This window comes from Bubalus kerabau, chromosome 5, assembly GCF_029407905.1.
Source record: "Bubalus kerabau isolate K-KA32 ecotype Philippines breed swamp buffalo chromosome 5, PCC_UOA_SB_1v2, whole genome shotgun sequence".
NCBI classification, from domain to species: domain Eukaryota; kingdom Metazoa; phylum Chordata; class Mammalia; order Artiodactyla; family Bovidae; genus Bubalus; species Bubalus kerabau.
This window is the reverse complement of record NC_073628.1, coordinates 80301575-80322448: the sequence shown is the minus strand read 5'-3', so window position 1 is coordinate 80322448 and position 20874 is coordinate 80301575. Positions and strand designations below refer to the sequence as shown.

The 20874-nt window shown below is 40.1% G+C and overlaps 1 protein-coding gene and 1 long non-coding RNA gene across 2 annotated transcripts in view; both read right to left on the bottom strand.

The window, feature by feature from the left end:
* The window catches only part of DISP1 (dispatched RND transporter family member 1), a 219337-nt gene that overhangs the window by 165638 nt on the left and 32825 nt on the right, over window positions 1–20874 (bottom strand). The window lies entirely within an intron of this gene.
* LOC129652882 (uncharacterized) overlaps window positions 1–20874 on the bottom strand; it is a 70733-nt gene that overhangs the window by 27602 nt on the left and 22257 nt on the right. The window contains exon 2 of the long non-coding RNA XR_008714827.1: window positions 11067–11161. This is a non-coding gene — a long non-coding RNA (uncharacterized LOC129652882). The remainder of the gene's footprint in view (window positions 1–11066; window positions 11162–20874) is intronic.

Below are 20874 nucleotides of genomic sequence, written 5' to 3'. Positions count from 1 at the left end.
AATTAGGTGTGGGCTTCCCTGGCGACTCAGTGGTAAAGAATCCATCTGCCAATACAGGATATACGGGTTTGATTCCTGGGTCGGGAAGACCCCCTGGAGAAGCAAATGGCAACCCACTTCATTATCCTTGCCTGGGAAATCCCATGGACAGAGGAGCCTAGAGGGCTACAGTCCATGGTGTTGCAAAAGAGTCGGACACGACTTAGTGACTGAACAACAATATATAACATGCTACATAAGAACTATCTATACTCCAGATCGTTGTTTCTATCATCTCCCTAAGGTGCCTTTTTAGGCATTTTCCCCCAATCATGCTCACCCATGAAATTTTAATGCCACCAATATACTCTCTAATCTTTTATATTATTACAAAGTCACTCCCCCCAAACACATGTATACATTGTATCATTAATTTCCTGTTTCTCTATCTTACAGGCAAAAAGGATACACTCAACTCTAATCAGCCCCTTTAAAATTTTAACTGTGGTACTCCAAATTGCACATAATAAGGTCCAGAGAACAGGTACTAAAAGTTTGGATAAATACTGTCAAATCACTTACCAATGATTCTATTTTAAAACCTAGTCTATTTAAAATATGCTTGAATTACACTAGGAGGAGAAAAAGGGAGAACATGTAAATTATTATAACTTTTTTGATGTTTTTAGCACAAACATTTAGGTGTTTAGCCTAGAAAGTTGGGTGAAAAGAACGAGCATAAGGAAAAGCTCTATGTTTTCTAGTGAAATATTTCCTTATCAAAAAATTTGTATAGGAGGTAAAAAATGGAGAGGCACAGAAATGCATTCCAACATTCCAGAAAAGGGATTTCCTTAAGAAAACATTACTAAATATTAGAGCATGTACAAGTGTGCCAGGAAATCTACTGATTATAACCAGGAGTATGCGGGAGAAGTTGAGATTTAGGAAGTGTAACTTGTACTCAGCAGGGAAGGGAGGAAGGGGAGAAGGCCTTCTTGTCATGAATATGTTAGGTGGCCATGAGGTATACAGATCGCAATAGGAGCCAGTAAGCAGAGGAAACACTCTCCTGCACCCAGCACCTCTGAAAAGTATGCTTCTAATATTAATAGATACAGGTATCTACCTCTGGGCTTATCTTCCTCCAAGATGCCAAAGGCTATCTGAATTAAGGGGAAGAAACTATTAATAGATTAGAGCACGCCCTTCCCTGTCTTCATCCTTAAAGGTGAATCAAGTTTTACCTTTGGGATATAACATATAAACAGTGCAATTTTTAATGCACAGCCACTTTAAAATAACTTCCTTCCACTTATCTGCTGATGATTAAAATGTCTTTGAGATGATAATTACTTTCTTATGATGATAACAGATAAAGAACATTTAAAATGAAACAAAAATTTGAAGAAGAAAAAAGAATAAATATACCAAGAAAAAGGAATAAATATACATATAGCTTTAAGTGTTTTCCCCTTTATTACAGTGAATATGTTACTTCTCCAATGAAAAAAATTTGTAAATACTTTAATTGGTTTTATCACATATTATCTTTCAAATTTTTTGACTAAAAATACAATTAATCTACAAGTATAAATAACACAGCAGTTCACCATTCCATCAAAATTAAAAAGACAAGACCAGCTGGGCCATAAAGAAGGCTTAGCGCCAAAGAATTGATGCTTTCAAGCTGTGGAACTGGAGAAGACTCTTGAGAGTCCCTTGGACAGAAAGGAGATCAAACCAGTCAATCCTAAGGGAAATCAACCCTAAATATTCACTGGAAGGATTGCTGCTGAAGCTGAAGCTCCAATACTCTGGCCACCTGATGTGAAGAGCTGACTCACTGGAAAAGACTCTGATGCTGGGAAAGACTGAGAGTAGGAGGAGAAGGGGGCAATAGAGGATGAGATGGTTGAATGACATCACTGACTCAATGGACATGAATCTGAGCAAACTCGGGAGATAGTGAAAGACAGCCTGGCATGCTGCAGCTCACAGGGTTGCAAAGAGTTGGACACAACTTAGCAAATGAACAAGTGGTCTTGAAAGAAGACAAAGATCATCAATAAAGAGAAACGGCATAGGAGTGGAAAGACTAAGCTCACCAAAGACAAGTAAAAATGACCGTTACCAACATCCAACGAGAGAGCCAGCACAGCACAGTGTGTTAAGAGTGTGATAACACACACTCTTCAAATCCCAGTGCTGTCTCTTTATACAGATATAAACTTAGGGTACCAAAGGGAGCTATCTTAACTTCTCAAAGCTTAGCTGCTTTATTTGGAAAATGAGGATATCAGAAGTCACAGTCACATTAGTTGTTTTAAAGTTCAAATGAGACAATGCCTTCAGCATAGAGGCTGGCACATATAAACACCCAATAAATGTTAGCCTAAAACAGGTACTATTAATATGCAGCGATAAATCTGAACAAACAGCTCTCTAGGCACACTATTAAGAAGGAACACCGTTCCTGAGCTGTAGGGCACACAACTATGGAGTTCCATGGGCCTTCATGAAGGTATCATTTGAATCATGACCAACGCATTACACAGATGCTTTGTAGGGGTTAACATTAATATTACAGACTTTAAAAGAATAATCAGAAAACAGCCATCTAGAAATGCGTGAACACTCAAGCTGGCACAGATGTGAATCTGAACGTTATTCAATCTCTGAGTTTCATTTTTCGTATTTCTAATATGAAGAATACCACTTAACTGACAAGGCTGTTAGAATAATAGAGAATAATTCATGTGACTTGTTTAGTACAGTGCCCAACAGGCTGCTTATAAGCTGTTGGCTTATAAGCCAACAGCTTATAAGCAGCCAACAAATGATATTAGAATTACAACTATGATGATGACAGGCACTTTTCTTCTCTTATAATCAGATAACAATAGAAGGGAAATTAAACTGTTCTAGTTCTCTAAAAGAAAAAAAAATACTTGAGATGTTCCTTTCTAGAAAAAAAAAAGTCAAAACCACCACCCATTATTACTTGGAATGCAGTTCTTCATTAGAGCAGGCTGAAATATATAAGATACCTCATTCTTTTCCTTCCACAAAGCCAGTTTGAATGAATAAGTGAATGAATGAATCAATGAACAAATTAAGTAAATAAATAAATCTCTGAAATGACTTCATCCATTACTACTTAATTCATGAGACTGCTGAAATACAGCCACTTCAATGATATACTGTGGTTGCTACCCATAACTAGAAACTTCTCACCAAGCCATAGCTGATGGAACAGGAGTGGCATAAAGTAGAGGTGGTATTAGAAGGGTTTCAGCTTTGGTGTGCAATGTTCTTTCTCTCACTATAAGACAGAAAATCATTACTAGGCTTAATCTACAGTGCAATAAAGAGGTATTGGCTGTAAGTCAAAGAAGTCAGACACATATTGTATGATTCCATTTATATGAAATGTCCCGAAGAGGCAAATCCATACCAACAGAAAGGAGACTAGTGGTTTTCTGGTGCTGAGGTGGGGGAGGAAGGGCAAGCAGCAGAATGAGGAGTGACTGCTCACAAGTATGGGGTTTCTTTAGGAGTGTTAAAATTTTTCAAAACTTAGATGTAATGGTTGCATAACCAAATGTGAATAAACGGGAAACCACTAGACTGGATGAGCATGTTTTCTAACTTTTCTTTTCCATGAATGTCCGTAATTAAAGCTATAGGAACAGATTCTGTAAAAAGTATTTTTTCAATAAGCTGGCAACATGACACCCTATTACAAAACTTTCTAAGAAAAATTATATCACCAAAAAGTAGTATCTACCCCTTAAAGTAATAAATCAATAATGCCTAAGTTTATCACAAAATCATGATCTCCCAATCCAGTAATATGATTAGTGATTTATATACACTTTGAAAATGGAATTTCTGCTGAGGATTGAATGACTCAAAGAAATCACATCCAAACTTGTTACCTACTAAGAAAAAGAGTCCACATAAGAATTTATGTTCTACATGTTTGGGCTAGCTCTTATTTCTGGCTGTACTACACACCAAGATACCAGAAACCCTTCTGGAGTGGACACTATGATTCATCTCCCAGGTCTTGTGCTTGAAGACTCAATCTCCCCAGCTGCCAAGAATGTTAGCTACTGTTGGTTCACAGCCAAGAGTCACTCCAGGAATTGCCCTCACCCAAAGACGCCCATCACTAGGAGGAGATGGAGTACCATTAGCCCCTGGCAGGTGGCAGGACAGTTGTTAGAACGTTCACCACTAGTAATCTGGAATGAGACACCAGTATAAGATGAATGAGCTGGTGGATATCACGTTTCAGGATTTGAGAAGTTAAGAGTAAAGCAGTAATTATAAGAACTGTGAAATCACATGGCTCTTGCTAGATGCTACTGGTGCTGTGGGCAACTGACTGATTAATCACCAACTGAACGTAAAGTGCAAAAGTCAAAAGACCTCTTGGCAGCATATAAAGAGCCTCTCATCTCCAACAACAACAACAACAAAAACAACAGAAAACCAAAGCTTCAGCCCAAGACTCAACACAAGGGTAGCTGAGCTCCAGGCTGGATTTTCAATCCCCTCAAATCAACTACATCAAGGTCAGGGTTCTGATTAGAAAGGCATGGAACCCTAAGACTTAGCATGAGGATATCTGAGTGATGAGCTTGAAAATCTTGAATCTCCAGGTTCCCAGGATCTATCTGATCCTGAGGAATTATTAATAACACTTGTCCTTGCCTGAAGATGATACAAAGGTTTCTACTACACAAGACAACCTATTTCCTCCACGGTCAACCTCCACTTCCCCTTCCAGCCTCCAGACCAATCACAAACAACTATGCTTGGGAAGTGCGGAATGTGCTAAGGTAGAACAGGACTATATGCTGAAGGAGCTGCAGGACTGACTTAGCCAACATTTACCCACAGCAGCTGGAAAAGTACATGTAGGGCTGGATCCTGAAAATGCTGATCAAGGGAGACAGAATATAAAGTTGGATAAAGGAGAGCTTAGTTGAAAGGGCTTCCCAGGTGACTCAGTGGTAAAGAATCTACTTGACAATGCAGGAGACACAGGAGACGTGGATTCAATTTGTTGGTCAGGAAGATCCCCTGGAGAAATAAATGGCAACCCACTCCAGTATTCTTGCCTGGAGGATCCCATGGACAGAGGAGCCTGGCAGGTTACAATCCATAGGATCACAAAGAGTTGGACACAACTGAGTGACTGAGCATGCATCTAGCTGAAAGCAGGTATCCTCCCATGATACAGAATTTAACACCTAGACAAGGACCTTGGAAATGATACTACTCTACTACTAAGATAGCTGTTAAAGCTTGGATGATGTAAAGGTCTACTGTACATGAAAGGAAAATGCCAGAACTGCTGTCAGACACGACTGAGCAACTTCACTTTGACTTTTCACTTTCATGCATTGGAGAAGGAAATGGCAACCCACTCCAGTGTTCTTGCCTGGAGAATCCCAGGGACGGGGGAGCCTGGTGGGCTGCCCTCTATGGGGTCACACAGAGTCGGACATGACTAAGCGACTTAGCAGCAGCAGCAGTTGTTGAAGACGGTAAAGTGAAGGAATAGTGGGACCCTGGAGAGCACACATCAGGTTTAGACTGAAAAAAAGGTGCCTGCCAACCATACTCCACAGGAGGGCCCAGAAGACACTATATCCCCAAAGCAGTAAGGAACGCGCTGGTGAGCATCATCCAGCTCAGCGGTAGCTGTCCTCATAGGCCAGTTTGACCAGAGGAAATATTATTAGAGAGCAGGGTTCCCTGAGGTACAAAGACCTGGCCCCATACCTGAAACTGAAATATCTCTGAACACTGAGCCCAGCCCAGAGCTCCCCAGAGAATTGAAATTCTGGTTGCAACTGCACTGTAGGTTAGCTTCTCCCTCTGCTCAATCCTGCTTCACCATCTTTCACTTTCCTACAGATGCTGTTCCCAAGAGAACTGCCTCAAAAACCTCCTCCATGCAAATCTCTGCCTCAACTCTCTTATTTCCTGGAGAACCAGACCTAAGACTATCTTAAACATTTCACAATGCTGGATGAAATAAAACAATAACCCTTTAACCACATAGAAGGAAATTAAGCCGTGAGAGGCCAAAAATAAGAGACAGGAACTGAGAAAACCAGAGCCATAAGCATGAACTGATTGTGGTTGCTGTGGGGAGACATGCCAGTTTCAATAACCAAAAGGCTTGAATTTTAACACCTATTAAGTAGCTGGAAATGGGGCCTTAACCTTGAGAAACAGAGAGTTAGAATAAAATGCTCTCATAAAACAAGTTACCCAGCTAAGAGGCTTAACTATCTTGGCCAGGGTTCTAATGGACAAAAACAGCCTACACTGAGAACTTGAGAGTGTGGCCCAGCCTTTAGAGAGGTTTGAAGTTCAAATGTATATTAGCTGCATGGGTCAAGAAATCCGAGGCTCAGAAACTTATCAAAAAAACTCATCTCAGGCCAATAATACTCCTGGGATACCTAGCAAAAACAAATGCAAAACTATTCTAGACCTAGAGAATTTCTAAAAATAAAGCCTCACTAAAGATGAGCTTATAATCCAAAGTTACAAAGCACCTGAAGAAATAACCCACCATATGGTAAACAGAAGACATAAAAGACAATAGAATTAGACAAATAAAAACTTCAGTTAATAGTACAGATAGACCTTACAAAATAAGCATGCTTAAAATTATTTAAAAGACATTATAAAACATATCAAAAATGTCAGACAGATTTGGGAGGGGGAATAGGAGTTTTATAAGCACTGAAATTAAAATATATATTTTACTAAGCTGCAGATTGGGCTTCTCTGGTAGCTCATCTAGGAAAGAATCCATCTGCCTGAGATGGAGGAGACCCTCGTTCGAATATTGGGTCAGGAAGATCCCCTGGAGAAGGGATAGGCTAGCTACTCCAGTATTCTTGGGCTTCCCTTGTGGCTCAGATGGTAAAGAATCCACCTGCAATGCAGAAGACCCCAGTCCAGTCCCTGGGTGGAGATGGCAAACCACTCCAGCATTCTTGCCTGAAGAATCCCCATGGACAGAGGAACCTGATGGGCTACAGTCCATGGGGTCATAAAGAGTCGGACACAACTGAGCGACTAAGCACAGCATAGCAAGCTGCAGGTTAAGACACAGCTTAAGAAACCATTAAAAAAAAGACAAAGAGTTAGAACTTCCCTGGTGGTTCAGGGGTTAGGAGTCAGCCTTGCAGTGCAGGGGACACAGGTTCGATCCCTGGTGGGGGAACTAAGATCCCACATGCTGTGGGGCAACTAGCCCGAGTGCCACAGCTACTGAGTCCACGAGCTCCAGAGCCCGTGTGCCACAACTACAGAGCCCACGTACTGCAATGAAAGGTCCCACAGGACACAGCAACGGTCCTGCATGCTGCAACTGAGAGCCAGCACAGCCAAATACATAAGTGAGTATTAGGGGAAAAACCAAAGAGCTTAGGAAATTACTCAGATACAAAACAGAGACATGGAAAATGAAACATGGCATTAAGAAATACAGAGCATAGGAAAAAAGACCTAGTAACAACTTGCAGCAAATCAAGAAGAGAACAGAATGAGAAGCAATATTTGAAGAAATAGGTGAGAATTTTCCAAAAATGATGAAAGGCATTAATCATCAGACTGAGAAACCTCCTACATACACATCTCACTAAGATGCATTGTCAACAAACTATACAAACACCAAAGACAAAGAGATTATCTCAAAAGCAATCAGAGAACATGGTCTCAAGAGGAAGAAACGAAATGGTACACTGCAAACCAAAATTAAACACAGTAAGACATTAGGAAGGCTCTATGCTGATATTCCTGTCATTCAATAAGCACATCTAGAAAGCAGAAGGGGAGACAGGATCAAACAGCATGTGAAAGAAGGAACCACAGAACACTTCTTCCTCCCAGGAGGGAGCACTTGTCAAGCAGTAAAAATACAATTCTTTTTCTTTTTGGGCTTCACTGAGATGAGAGAAGGAAGGTAAAGTAAAATGAAAGAAGGGAAAGAGGGAGAAGAAAAATTCTCTTTCCTTATAAGAGACTATAATAAGATAGAATAAAAAGGTTTCTAAAGACAAAAGAATTTGGGGGAGAATTTTTATAAAACAAATTTTCACAGAAAGCCTCTAGGATGAAGACAAAAATGCTTTGTTTATGGGTAAGACTGATGAAATTTGAATAATTAGGGGAATCCTAACTCAGCAGTGGCCACAGGACTGGAAAAGGTCAGTTTTCATTCCAATCCCAAAGAAAGGCAATACCAAAGAATGCTCAAACTATCACACAATTGCACGCATCTCACACACTAGTAAAGTAATGCTCAAAATTCTCCAAGCCAGGCTTCAGCAATACATGAACCATGAACTTCCAATGTTCAAGCTGGTTTTAGAAAAGGCAGAGGAACCAGAGATCAAATTGCCAACATCCTCTGGATTATCAAAAAAGCAAGAGAGTTCCAGAAAAACATCTATTTCTGCTTTATTGACTATGCCAAAGTCTTTGACTGTGTGGATCACAATAAACTGTGGAAAATTCTGAAAGAGATGGGAATACCAGACCACCTCACCTGCCCCTTGAGAAACCTATATGCAGGTCAGGAAGCAACCGTTAGAACTGGACATGGAACAACAGACTGGTTCCAAATAGGAAAAGGAGTACGTCAAGGCTGTATATTGTCACCCTGCTTATTTAACTTCTATGCAGAGTACATCATGAGAAACGCTGGGCTGGAAGAAGCACAAGCTGGAATCAAGATTGCCGGGAGAAATATCAATAACCTCAGATATGCAGATGACACCATCCTTATGGCAGAAAGTGAAGAGGAACCAGAAAGCCTTTTGATGAAAGTGAAAGAGGAGAGTGAAAAAGTTGGCTTAAAGCTCAACATTCAGAAAACTAAGATCATGGCATCTGGTCCCATCACTTCATGGCAAATAGATGGGGAAACAATGGAAACAGTGTCAGACTTTGTTTTCTTGGGCTCCAAAATCACTGCAGATGGTGACTGCAGCCATGAAATTAAAAGACGTTTACTCCTTGGAAGGAAAGTTATGACCAACCTAGACAGCATATTAAAAAGCAGAGACATTACTTTGTCAACAAAGGTTCATCTAGTCAAGGCTATGGTTTTTCCAGTGGTCATGTATGGATGTGAGAGTTGGACCGTGAAGAAAGCTGAGCGCCGAAGAATTGATGCTTCTGAACTGTGGTGTTGGAGAAGACTCTTGAGAGTCCCTAGGACTGCAAGGAGATCCAACCAGTCCATTCTAAAGGAGATCAGTCCTGGATGTTCTTTGGAAGGACTGATGCTATAGCTGAAACTCCAGTACTTTGGCCACCTCATGCGAAGAGTTGACTCATTGGAAAAGACTGATGCTGGGAGGGATTGGGGGCAGGAGGAGAAGGGGACGACAGAGGATGAGATGGCTGGATGGCATCACCGACTCAATGCACGTGAGAGTTGGTGATGGACAGGGAGGCCTGGCGTGCTGCAATTCATGGGGTCACAAAGAGTCGGACACGACTAAGTGACTGAACTGAACTAAACTTATAAAAAACATAATGATATAAAATATAAAAATGGCGATACAGTGAGAAAGCAGAAATATTAAAACTAAACACTGTAATGGACACTGTGGTTGCACCCCCAGCAACCATGTCCCCTACTTTGCCTTTGAAGCACTACTCCTGCCTCACACAGCCTTTATGTTTAGCGGGGAGGCAACCACATTCACTCTAGCAATAAGGCAGAGGACTCAGGTTCAAGGTATTCAGTGTAATATCCCCTACTTCACCCTGATGTCTGGAGAAGTTTCCTGGGAACTTTTGGAAAAGAACATCTCTCCTCTTCTGTATGATGGTGGTATAAAATATGATGCCTAGAACTGCTGCAGCCATTTTGCAATCATGAGGAAAGCCAGCCTAAAAACAAAATCAGCATGAAGATTTGAGCAAAGCCAAGAGAATTACAAATAAACAGAGCCAGAGTCCTGCTCAAATAGCTTCTGAAGACTGACCTGTCTCTAAACTTTCCAGTTAAGTAAATGAAACAAATTCCCTTTGTTTTACCAAGTCAAGTTTTCGGTTATTTGTAACTAGAAACGTTATCTGATATATATGATACATGGTTAAAGCTCTATGTGATTTATCACTAAAATTTCCACTGATTTAGACTCAAAACAAATTTTAGACTAGAAATTTATTAAGATACAATACAGAAATGGCTTAGGGGAAAAAAATGAGAAAATGCTTGCTATGGGAGATTTTCACTAGTCATGAGAAAGTAATTTGCAGGAGCCAGGAAAACTGAGCATTCCAAACACCAGAGGCCCTGCATGTCCTAAGACAATTGTGCAGATGACAGTTAAGATGCTAGAGCCAGAGAGAAAACAAGACATTCTTAAATGAGGTTTGCCTCTAAAGAAATCCAGAGAGTATGAAACTACTTCCTCTTACCAGTCTTTTTGTTTTCATGCTATTTGCTTAAACTTTGTTTACTATTTTTTAAAATTGAAAGATCTCTTACTATATATGTATAATATATGCATTTATCATCACTCACTCCCAAAACTCCACTAAAAAGACAGTAAAGGAAAAATTTTTAAGTATTAAATACTTGGGATAAAGACTGGAGGAAATTAAAGACAAAAGAAGCTAATAAAATTTTGGAAGATGGAAAGCAAAGAGTTGAACAGTTTCTGACTTAGCAGAACAGATAGAGTGGAAACTTAACAACCTGTAGTTAAGAGAATGATGCCAACAAGAAAGTAATCCACAAATAAAGAATCCCAGAAAGGCACAGAATGAGGCAGAGTAATGAGTGGGGCTGAAATCAGGAGGATGACGAAACTTCTCATAAGCAACAACTACACACTGGACACTTCTTTCCAATTCTCCCATGAACACTCATTCCGGCAAGAGAAAAGCAGTTACTCTCTGGTAAAAACTGAATCTGACAGATTTGACTTAGGAACTAAAGACACTGAGTGTGAGGATAAGATACTGTACTGAAAACAAGAAGCGTAAATACAAGTTTACTTACTAAGCAGTGATACAAGTTTACTTACTAAGCAGTGAGATCACCCCCAACTCCCAAGCTCTCTTCTCTTACTCAAGTGTCAGACCAGCCTTTTACTGCCTAGGCAGGAGATAATGATTCCACCTTGTGAAGAAAAATCAGTTCAAAAGAAAAGACTGTAAGTTTTAAGAGTCAAGAGTTATCTCAATAATATAAATCTTGCTTTCAACTAATGGTCCTAGAGTACAATTCATATTCACAGAGATTCCACTAAAATTTTCTGCATTAACTAAACATTTGAGGAACAACTGGGACATGATTCTATCATGAATAAAAAAGAAACGAAATCAGATAGCAAAACAAAACAAAAAAAAAACTATACAGTACACAAATAAACTGTTTTTTTTTTTAAATTAAAATTAATATCTTCAGTAAGATGAGATGAAACTGTATCCATAAAACAAGAATAGGGGATACATAAAGGAAAACCTAGAAAATAAGAAACAAACTTTTGAAAAATTTAAATGAGAGCAGAAACTTTAAAAATATATATAACAGTAAGGCTGAAAATAAAGCTGAGGAAATCACCCAGACTCTAGAAACTTGGAAGATCAAAATCTACAATAGCTAATTAGACTACAGAAATTCTGGAAGACAGAAAAAAGAAGAAGAAATTATCAAAGATATAATAAAAGAAAATTTCCCATAAATTCCAAGAAAAATAAGTTAAAAAGAAAAGTAAGTATAATCATAATAATCACTTTGTGGCTCAGCTACGAATAATACATAATTATAATAATGAAGACAGTGACTAACCAAAAACTGTACTATTATGGAAGAAGAACGTTGATGGGGAGAGGGAAAGAATTAATGGAAGGCAGGTATAAAGAGCTAAATCTTCATTTGTCTTATTAGAAAGTCAACATATAGTGACTAAAATTGAAAAATTAAGAAATGAGCTCATAAATAACAGTGAAAGATATGGAAGTATATACCCAAAGAAACTGATAATAAAAATAGTTGCCACCGGGGATAATAACCCAAGGTTGAGAAGAACTAGTCAAGGATCAACATTTTTCATTACACACTTTACCTCATTATTTGAGCTTTTAACATTAATTAAATTTATAAACTAACCTCTGTAAGAGATATTTTATAACATTAAGTAGCATAAAACAATGGAAATATTTTATTAAATATTTTAATCTCTCTATTCATTTTTTAGTTCTTTTAAATTTAAACATTTTTCTCATACAGATCCTCTTGCCCATTTCTTATTATTTCATTCTAGACAAGTATATTTTTGGCTACTGTCTTGAATGACACCATAAAAATTTTGTTCTCTAACTGGTTATTGCTAGTTATTTATCATATTTTTAATTCAAAGAACCCTTGTTTTTAATTTTCTTAAATCCACTGTTAACAAAAATCACTTTCATTATCCTTATATTTAGCATTGCGCCTCACCCACAACAGGTAGAAAGTAAACATTTAACAAGCCACAGAGAACACTGACAGAGCACTCACTATGTCACACTGCACTAGGCCAGTTATAATCTCTAATCTTCACAGCTCTTTAAGGTAGTGTTTAGGCAGACTGTAACAAACTGTCAACAGCTCTAATAAAGGAGAAAAAGTCTTAAGGGCTTACATAAGACAGTTTATTTCTCTCTCACATAACAGTCGGAAGGTAAGTGAGGACTCTAGGGCAAGTGAACAGCTCTGCTCCAGGGAACCCACACTAGCTAGCTGGTTCTGCCATCTCCATCATCTGGGGTCCATCTCTGGATAAAGGCTCCTGCTTCAATTCTTGTCCTTTCCCAAAGAGAAAAAGAAGAGGACATCCAAGGCAAATGACTTTTTCTTTAAGAAGATCACCCCAAAAGTTGTCCACATCTCTTCCTTTAACATCTTATGGTCTCAAACTTAGTCACAGGCCCCTTTTAGGTACATCTAGCTGAGAAATGTAATTGTAGTTGAGTGGTCATGCTGGCTAAAACTTGGGGTGGGGCTGGGAATTCCATTTCTCAAAAGAAAAAAAAAAAAAAAGAATGGCTCTAAGGGCACAGTTAGCAGTTTTTGTCACAGGTCTGTATTATAATCTCTACTTTATAAATGCAGAAACTGAAAAATCAGAGCTGTTTGCCTAAAGGTCATATGGCTAATAATAATTAAGCCACGATTCAACTCTATCTTGATCCTATACTAGTTCTACCGTGCATGCATACTATGTTGCTTCAGTCTTGTCTGACTCTGCAAACCAACAGACTGTAGTCCACCAGGCTCCTCTGTCTATGGGATTCTCCAGGCAAGAATACTGGAGTGGGTTGCCACACCCTCCTCCAGAGGATCTTCCCCACCCAGGGATCAAACATATATTACTTATGTCTCCTGTATCATATTAAATAACAATAGGAATGTATATATACTATAAAATTTTTCACTAAATGTGGCAGAACTGGATTGATTCTAACCATAATCCTGGGTGTCCAGCAGTAGCAGCCACCCCACCCACACTGGTGTCAGCCTTTCCACCTCTGAGGGAATTAACCCCATTCCGCCTAATGAAACACCAAGGGTCTCCCCAGCGGGAGCTGCCATGTAAGACAATGCTGACTCACCTCCACCACCCCCCTTTCCCTCTAGATTTATAACTAGACTCAAGTTCCAGCACGTCCCTAAAAGTGAGCTACAAAGTAGGAGGTTTGCTATGTACACTCCAAAAGAACTACTTGGGTTTTCAATTATAATTTATGCTTGCAGAAACCGAGGGAACATGTCTGAAAATGAGTATTTAAGGGTATGGGATGATGGTACAAGGAACATAAAGTTGAATCAGGCTGAGTTTCTTGATAAGGGCTCACTAAGCAAAGATTCTGCCTTTAATGTTCTAGCTGGGGTCATTAGAAAGGGCTCTAACAGTTTGGCTGGTTGGCCAAAACATCAAAAGATGGCATACCATGAGCAAATTTAAAACACCCCACCCCTGGATCCCCTTTGGCCTAATGCAGAAGGGATTCAAAGGCTTAGGAAAATTGAAATGTTAAGAGTGAATTGTCAATTAAGACCTACTTGCCCACAGTGCAAGGATCCAGAAAAGTCTGAGAAATAAATCTGTGCCAGGTGCCCCAACATCCTTGAAAAGCCTTCTGATTACTCTTCTCTGTAAGCTAGACCTTCCACTGGGAACCGCAACGATTCAACCAGAAAACCTACACACAATGGGAGTAATTGGGTCCCAAGGTGGCAGGGACCAACTGGCAGCATTTAGCTGCCAAAGTAAGGTGGGTATAGTCACCATAATGAACAACAGAGTCAAAGCAACTGGAATAGTATGATTCATACAGACCTACGATGTTGGCTAATCATGGTACTGCTAGAAGTGAAATAGATAGGAAGCTTACTAACTTCTTATTTTATCTGAATAAGCAAAAAAGTCTAGGTCAAAGGAACAAAATTCTAATTCAAATCATAAAAACAGAGAGTCATGGCCCCTCAACTGATCACAGACTTGAGCCAGTTTACAGACCCAGAACCCCTTAAATGAAAATGTCAGTTCCCTTGAAGAAGGACCCCAGTAGACTACTGAAAACATATGCTGTTAATCATTCTCCCAACCTTAGTAACTACGGACTGGGGAAAAGAAAATAACGAGACCTTCCAGGGACTGATGGACACTGACGCTGATTCCAGGAACCCAAAACAACAGCCCTCCAATCAAGAGTAGGATTTTACGGAGGACAGGTTACCAATGGAGTTTTAGCTCAGGTCCATTCATAGTGGGCCCAGTGGGTCCCCAAACCCACTCCGTGGGTTCCCCAGTTCCAGGATACATAATTGTAACACACCTACTTACTAGATGGCAGAATTTTCACACTGTCTCCTCCCTGACCTGTGGAGTGGGGGTTATCATATGGGGAAAGGCTGAGTGGAAGCTATTAAAACTGATTCTACCAAGGAAAACCCAGTAAATCAAAAGCAATACCACATTCCTGGGAGGACTTCAGAAATCAGGCTATCAACAAGGACTTGAAAAATGCAAGAGTTGCAATTCCCACCACTCTCCATTCAATCTCCTGTTTGGCCTGTGCAGAAGACAGATGGATCTTGGAGAGTGACGGATCAACGGTAAGTTTAACCAGGTGGTGATTCCAATAGCAGGAGTTTCAGTAGATGTGTTTTCATTGCTTGAGTAAGTTAATACAATCCCTGGGATGTGATATGCAGCTATTGACCTGGCAAATGCCTTTTCCTCTATCCTGTCCATAAGACCCAACAAAAGGAGTTTGCTCTCAGCTGGTAAGACCAGTAATACATTTCCACTGTCTTACTTCAGGGGTGTATCAACTCTCCAGCCCTGTGTCACAGTATACTTCACAGGGATCTTACTGTCTTCCCCTTCCACAAGACATTACATCGTCCCATTATACCCATGACATGACGCTAAGTGCAGAGCAGCAGCAACTACTCTAGACTAATTGGTCAGACATCTGTATATCAGAAGACAAGAGACAAATCTGACTAAACTTCAGGGGTCTTTTACCTCAGTGAAATTTTTAGGGGGCATTGGTATGAGGCAGGTTGAGACATTCTTCTTGAGGTAAAGGATAGGTTGCTGCATCTGGCCCCTCCCACAACCAAGAAAGAGGCACAGTGCTTAGGGGACCACGATGGATTCTAAAGGCAACATAGTCCTCACATGGCTGTGTTACTCCAGCCCATTTACCAAGTGATCAGAAGAGCTGCTGGTTTGAGGGGGTCCCAGAATAACAGAAGGTTTATGACAGGTTTTGGCTGCTGGGCAAGCAGCTCTGCACTGGGGCCACATGATGCAGCAGATCCCACAGTGCCTGAAAGATCACTGGCAGACAGCGAAGCTGTGTGAGCCTTTTGCAGGCCCTCACATTGAATCACAGCACGGAACTTTAGGATGTGGGAGCAAGACCCTACATCATCTCCAGATAATCATTCTCCCTTTAAGAGACAATTTTTGGCCTGCTACTGGGCTTCAAATCAAATGCTTGACCACGGGCTACCAAGTTACCATGAGACCTGAGCTGCCCAATACAAACTGAGTGTTATATGACCCACTGAGCCCTAAAGTTGGGCATGCACAGCAACACGTCACTGTCAAATGGAAGCAGTGTGCACCTGATCGGGCTCAGCAGGCCGTGAAGGCACAGGTAAAATATATGAAGAAGCAGCCCAGATGCTCATGGGCCCACTCCTGCTATGCTGCCTCTGTTCCCCCCACCCCCCAGCACCTGCACCTATGCAGTCAGTCACCTGAGAGGAAGAGGAGGTTTGGGTCTGGCTGACAGACAGTTCTGCTGGATATACAAGGTAAGTAGACAGATTCGAGACTCCTGACTTCCATTCCAGTGTTCTTTTCACTATCCCAGTGGAAGTAAGGTTTGTCTATCACAATTATAGTCATTCCCAGATGTTAAACAGTTTAAATGATAATTTTTTCTTCCAGGTGATAATAAAGCTCCAGTCCCAAGTAAATCCTAAAGTTTGGCCACACATTACTACTTCTGTACATTTACTGAAAATTTATCAAGCAATGTTATTTTACCAACATAAAGCTAAAGGAGGAAACCTTCACAGTCAACAGTTTGTCTGTACAGATATTTCTAAAATCTAGTGTGCTCACTTACAAACATCACTAGAATAGAAGAACTGAAGTCTGATTTTTCTCTTAATTGTGTTTACCTTCATGGTCACCGAAAGAGTCCAGTAACCAGTTTTCCCTCAGAGAATGAAACACCATATTCCTTCCATCTCAACAGTCAAAATTATTCACTCTAATACAAGGTCTGTTTACTCTTTTTGATACTTTTTGCTACTGTCCTAAATACAAAACAGAAATCCAGAATGTCTGCTGAATTAAGCTAAATTTCTCAACAGATGCCAAAGTTACCTAGAAGAAGGACCCAAACATTCTTTTTCAATATTTGTGTCCTCCAGATTCCTACCTACTGTCTTGCTCCTTTTTATCTGAGGCAGACAGAGAACCTGCTGTTAAGATCCCGCCTCTTTACTCAAGGGATTAGCCCACAAAGAGTTAGCTTCTCTCTCCAGCCACAGAATATGGTGCTATGCTGTTACACTATTTCTCTATGATGTGCCTGCCTGCTTAGTCGCTCAGTCATGTCTGAATCTTTGCAACCCCATGGACTGTAGCCCACCAGGCTTCTCTGTCCATGGGGATTCTCCAGGCAAGAACACTGGAGTGGGTTGCCATGTCCTCCTCCAGGGGATCTTCACAATCCAGGGATCGAACCCAGGTCTCCCACATTGCAGGTGGATTCTTTACCATCTAAGTCACCAGGAAAGCCCAAGAATACTGGAGTGGGCAGTCTACCCTTCTCCAGGGAATCTTCTCTAAGATGGAGAAGGGATAATCAAACTTCTCAGGAAACAGATAAACAAAAAAAAAAGAGTAAAAGTTTTTAAACTTAGAAATAGAGAACACGATGTAGGTACACCCAAATTAAAACACTAGGTACTGGTGGTGCAACAAACAAGCTCCTGCCCTCACAGAACTCACAAGGTCAAGACCTGTGCCTTAGCACTGTGGGTACTCTTGACACATGCCTGCCTCCAAAGACTCACAATCTACCAATGATGCTTCACATTTAATTAGCTCTTTAGAATTTTATAAAATCCTCTCTTAGCATCCTATCTAAGCAACAACCTGCGATAGAAATGACTATCCCTCCCTTTATTCAAGACAAAAGAGATTAAGAAAAACAACATTTTTTGCAGGGTGACACAAATAGTAAGAACAGGAGCCAAGCAGCAGGTCCTCTGGCTCCAATTCTCCTTCACCAATGATCTCTGAAGAGAAGTCCGGTTTCTGTCAGGTGAATTTAGAGCCCAATTTATAACATCTGAAGTGAATTCCTCGTAACCCACACATCATATCGTAGTTTCACACCCGTCGTGGCAAGCCAGTGGTCATCTGAGGAAAGCGGTCAACAACCAAAGGGACAGATTCTAAAGGCTGAGGTACAGCAGTAGGCCCAAGCCTCTCTTACCGCCTTTCTCCTTGAACAAAACCCCGTCTACCACTCTCCATCACAAGTCTCTCCATGCAGTTTGAACATACAACTAAACTGTCCAACAGTCTCAGAGGTCAAAAGGTAGTTTACGGTCACAAAAAGCAGGGTACAAAAGGGTAGTTGTGGATTATCCAAACACCACTGTCAACCCAAGATCAGAGCCCACAGAGTAGCCCTAAACAGCAAAGGAGACAGTCTGGAAGGACCTAATTAATACCCACACTGTGGCCACTCTAATATAAACTCCTGTGAAGCTGTACTTGTGACTTATCTCAGCTATCCATACCATTTCATTAAATGTCTATTCTCAAAGACAAGGCTCTTTTCAAGCACAGAACCCTCAATGTTCTCATTCCATCCACAGGATGGGTACCAGACTGTTCTTATTAGCTCTGATTTCTTTGGGGTGCTTTTGAACTTTAACTTAATATTTAAACTTAAAATGTTAATCTAATTTAACTTATATTTACTTTCACCTTAAAGTTAACTCAAAATTAAATCAACAATATCCAAAAGAAAGTAAAACTATATAAAACAGTCCTTTATTTAAAAAATCCTCAACTAGAAAACTGCTAGGTAATAAAATTTTTGTTAGCGATAAGAAGATAATTTTCTATATATTTTATGATCAGTAACCCCAAATGTAGGGTCTTATAGGAACTATTATGACCTTAAACATTAGAAACTTTGGTAAAATCAATGACTTGGTGATTTGCAAATGTGTCATCTAGAACCAATCTAGCTCTGTCAGAAAGGGTCCAAACACTTGTACAAGATTACTAAGCCATCAAGTAGTGAATCAGGACTCAGACCTGGAAGTAGTTTCACACCGTCAATTTAGGCCCTCAATCAACCCATAGTTTTACAAGACTTCGAGTTTTCTCAGGATGGTATTCAGTGTCCTATCTACCCCAGCTCCAGTCGTATCTTCTCTGTTCCCTAACATGCATTTCATAGCACTACAAGCAACTGCAATGTGCACACACATCTGCGATGTCTCACCTTCACCTCAGCTCCCTCTACTGGGTACTTCCTCCTCTACACCTACACCTTCCAAATCCTATCTTGAGCGTCCAAAAAGTTTTCTCTAATCTCTTTGTCCTGTGATAATCTCTCATCACAACTACTACAACACTTACATTCACCAAGTACAGCTATAGGGTTTTTAAGGTTAAGGGATGAGAAGCTATGGCTGTTTATAAATTCTATCCAGTACCAAACAAGTTCTACATGGGCATTTAGTTTATATCTGTCAAATGAACTTAAGATGCCTTTATTATCAAAAACTAAACAATGCCTCTGATATAATTGTCCCATTTTTTTACCTAACTTTAATTCAAAATTCCACATATGTATGTGTGTATGTAAATGCCAAACTGTGTAATACTTAAAATAGAGTAATAGCTTTTACCAGACAATAATGTTGAAATTCTCAATCTTGAAATAACCTAGGGACTTCGCTGGCAATCCAGTGGTTAGGACTCTGCACTTCTACTGGAAGTGCATGGATTCAATCCCTGGATGTGGAACAAAGATCCCACAAACCACGTGGCACAGTCAAAAAAAAAAAAAAGAAATAACCTAGTTTGCAAGAGGTCAGAGAATCATTTCACTTTAACACAGTTGAAGGTCAGCATATTAAAGATTCTATACAATCAATCTGTATATATATCCTGCAAAAGAAAGGACCTAGGAACAATTCTAATACTAAACATGTGCTGAAAACACTAAAGGTATCTAAATCTAAAAGATTCGCCAATCACATGTGCCACCACAACAACCTTGGCAGGTTCTTCACAAACTTAGATACCATTCTTTATAGAGAATAGGCTTCTCCATTAACCATAAAACAAAAGCACAGAGAGCAGATTTAAATAAAATGCAGAGGTTGCAACCTCACAGATGCTGACTCAGATCTATAAAAACATAATGGCCTAGTAGCCCTAGCACAAAGCCAACTCTACTAATGGCAGGGATCACATGGGGAAGACCAGTCAAAAAGTACTATAGCAATCTTTCCACTGAAATTTGCTTCAAAGAAAGAAGAAAGGAAGAAAGGAAAGGAGGAAGTGTGTGTGCGTGATAAGTCACTTCAGTCATGTCCAACTCTTTGCGACTATGGCCTGCCAGGCTCCTCTGTCCATGGGACCGACCCAGGGATCAAACCCACGTCTCTTACATCTTCTGCACTGGCAGGTGGGTTCTTTACCACTACTGCCACCTGGAAAGCCCCCTGATGGCTTAGACAGTAAAGAATCTGCCTGAAATGCAGGAGACCCAGGTTCATTCCCTGGGTTGGGAAGATCTACTAGAGAAGGGAATGGCTACCAACTCCAGTATTCTTGCCTGGAGAATTCCATGGACAAAGGAGGGAGAGAGGGAGAGAAACAAAGTTCCAATATGCATACACAAATGGCACAAACTTCTTTTCATTGCAGTGGCCAAAAAATATTAAAAATAAAATCTACTTGTAAAGAGTCCTCTGAAACAGCTGCTCGATTTCATGGTCAAGTTATATGATTTGTAAGACTTGAAGATAATTCAAGTCAGTGATGAACACCAAATCACACGACCCACTTGTGGAAAAGACATGGAAATATCTGTCTGGAGTCTATAATGGCAGTGCAAATGAATGGACTTAGCCATTACTCACCATCACCACTCATAAAGCAAGCAATTGCTTCCCTTCGAATGCTCATCCTTTGTATTAGCACTAACAAAGTCACTGCTAAAAACACGAAATTAACACCTCCCACTACAAAATAATAACTTGATAAAACTTTTAACTAT